The sequence below is a fragment of the Marmota marmota genome, unplaced genomic scaffold (assembly GCF_001458135.2).
Source record: "Marmota marmota marmota unplaced genomic scaffold, marMar, whole genome shotgun sequence".
Classification (NCBI taxonomy): domain Eukaryota; kingdom Metazoa; phylum Chordata; class Mammalia; order Rodentia; family Sciuridae; genus Marmota; species Marmota marmota.
This window is the reverse complement of record NW_026000075.1, coordinates 20,605,245-20,608,216: the sequence shown is the minus strand read 5'-3', so window position 1 is coordinate 20,608,216 and position 2,972 is coordinate 20,605,245. Positions and strand designations below refer to the sequence as shown.

Genomic DNA, 2,972 nt, shown 5'->3' with positions numbered 1-2,972 from the left:
TTTCATATTTTAACTTTATTGGATTTTTGTTGTCCGACTGTAGTTCTTATGGTTTATAACTTTGCAGATATTTCTGTTATAGGTATTAATCAAGAAAAGCTATGACCGTACCAAACGTCAGCGTCCTAGAAACTGGAAACTGAAAGAACTTGCAAGAGATAGAGAAAACATGGATACAGATGATGAAAGGTCCCACTTTTCTTTTAACCTTAAATGTTGTCTTAGAGAAAATCCTTAGAATAAATTGATTTTATATTGTAAAGAAATAGGCATCACACAGTTAGTTGATCCTTGCACTCAGTATTAAGATTTCTATTGGATTTCTATCAAGGTATTGATGGAATAAATTTAAGAGAATGTAACACAGATTAGTAATTATTTCCTGAGTTATTACCTTGTAATTACAGTGTTGATGTAAATAATTCAGTTCAAAAGTCAAAATATAATAAATAACAAGGATATCACAAATAGCAGATGAGTACTTACGATTTGAGATAAAAAGAAAACAGCTTTTTGAGATCAAATGTTATTTCCAAAACAACCAGAAGCAAGATAATGTATTCTAAAAAAGATTTTTGTATGACTCAAAGTGGTCTTAATGATAGTGAAATGAAGAGTTTATATAAAACTTACGAAATGTGAATTAGGAAACAGCAGTATTTCTGAAATATAATCTCACAGTTATAATATGTGTAAATATACAACTGTCAATTAGATTCTGTAAGTATGGTTTCACTGCTTCATCTATAAAGTGAAAGTGTATTTCAACTTGGCCATAAAACTTTTTTGGGAGGGATATCTTCTCATTGTCTTATATTTAACCTCACCTTTATATTCAGCTGTTTTTTTTTTTAATCATGTAATTTTGAAAGAAATGTTTTCAGCCTATTAGTATTGAATTGGCATCCATATTTGACTTTTGTTTTTTTAAAGATGGTAATATGTAGAGCACATTACCTTGCAGTGCTGAAAATGAAGAGAACTTCATACTTTTCTTGGTGAAAGTGAAATATTTAATTTTTTTTTTATCCTATAGGCAATACCAAGATTTCCTTGAAGATCTTGAAGAAGATGAGGCAATTAGAAAAAATGTCAACATCTATAGAGGTTGGTGTTTTAGGAGTGTTGAAGTCATATATTTTACCTGGGAGAGTATTTTGGGATCTTAAACTTTGATCCTTATACGTTACTTTTATTGTAAATTTTTTAAACTGCTGTCATCAAACTTTTACGAAGAAGAAATTACTTATAGAATAGTTAAACTTACTACATTGTTTGCTATACTATATTTAATATCATTTTTTTTTCCTAGCATGATAGCTTCTTTACTGGTAGAAATTTATTTATACATTTATTCCGTCCATTCATTCAGTGAATATTTGAATGCCAGCCCTAGGTAAAATACAAGAACTTCTAATACCATATAGTTAGATAATAATATTAATGGTAGGGGCAGAAATTTATCTAATTTCATATTTGTATTTATTTGAAATCCTTTTTATTTTTTTCTTAGATTCAACTATACCTGTGGAGAGTGACACAGATGATGAAGGAGCACCTCGAATTAGTTTGACTGAGATGCTTGAAGATCTTCATATTTCCCAAGATGCCACTGGTGAAGAAGGTGCATCAATGATGACATAATGAGATTATATTATAGACTGTACATCTGTGGGCTCAGGAAGTTGGAACAAAATGACCTTTTCTATGTATTGCTTCTGTGCTTCCATATGGAGAAATTTAGTTTTAGATCTGAATAAATATAACTATTTTGATTGTTTACTCTAAGTACTAAAAAGGATTGATAATTTTGAAGTTCTAGATAATAAAAGATTCAGAAGGATATAATTGTTGTTGATACTTGGGCCAATTTATGTGTGCAGTTTTATCACTTTGCTTTTTTAAAATATAAGCTACTATACTATTTTTATATATTATAGTGCTAGATTTAAAAGCTCAAATGTTGTGATTCCTTAGATGTTAACTAAATATTCAAGTATAAAACAGCTTTCACATTCTTTTTATGTTGATGGTTTTATGAGCATATGGAAGGTCATTTAAAAAATTTATATATGTATATATATATTTAGTTGTAGATGGACACAATATCTTTATTTTGTTTATTTATTTTTATGTGGTGCTGAGGATTGAACCCAGTGCCTCACATGTGTAAGGTAGGCGCTCTACCACTGAGCCACAACCCAGTCCTGGAAGGTCATTTTTAACATGAACTTTTTAAGCACTTTGATTCACTTCAGATCATTTTTATGTCCTTAGTGAAGGAAAATTGGGATTCAGTTTGTCACTGGACACTCAAAAGGGAAGTTAATCTTTTTTTTTTAATTTCTTCATAAAATTAACATTTTCAAAAGCTTTTTTTGTGTGGCGCTGGGGATCAAACCTGGAACTTGGCACTTGTTTGCTAAGCAGGCACTCAGCCACTGAGTTATATTCGCAGTCTTGCAGAAGTTTTTAAACATCAACTTTTACTGTAATATAAAGAAATACAAAGAAAATGTTTACATCTTTGTAGCACATATGGAGTGGTTATTTAAAGAGCAATTTGTTCTTTTTTTTTTTTTTTTGCTTGGGCCAATAGCTTAGGGTAGTAGTCTGTTTATGTCATAAAAAGTCTTTCTATTACTTCAAAGAGTTTGCTTTTAAAATTTTGGTTTACAGATTGAGAAAAAAAATTCTCTCTGTAAATTTCTATCATTGAACACATCACTATCAAAAAGAATATTAGATTTCAGCATGTAGATGGTAAAATAATACAAATGAAGTACGTGCTTTAAAAACTGTGTATCAGATTTGAATGTAGAATGCATTACACATGCTGAAGAAAGAGACTTGGCTTGAATTTTAGTATTACAATTCTATTTCTGTAGCAGCAGATCTTACTATACCAAACTAAGTGCTACTTCATTAATTATATGCTTTCTGTTAAATAAAGAGATTGAGCAAGTGCTGAA

The 2,972-nt window shown here is 29.8% G+C and overlaps 1 long non-coding RNA gene across 1 annotated transcript; it reads left to right on the top strand.

Annotated features, from left to right (window-relative positions):
• Positions 1 to 11: 11 nt before the first annotated feature.
• On the top strand, positions 12 to 2,972 carry LOC107149507. Its single transcript, XR_001504413.2, has 3 exons — positions 12 to 189; positions 1,037 to 1,107; positions 1,514 to 2,972. It is a non-coding gene; the product is annotated as an uncharacterized LOC107149507 (long non-coding RNA).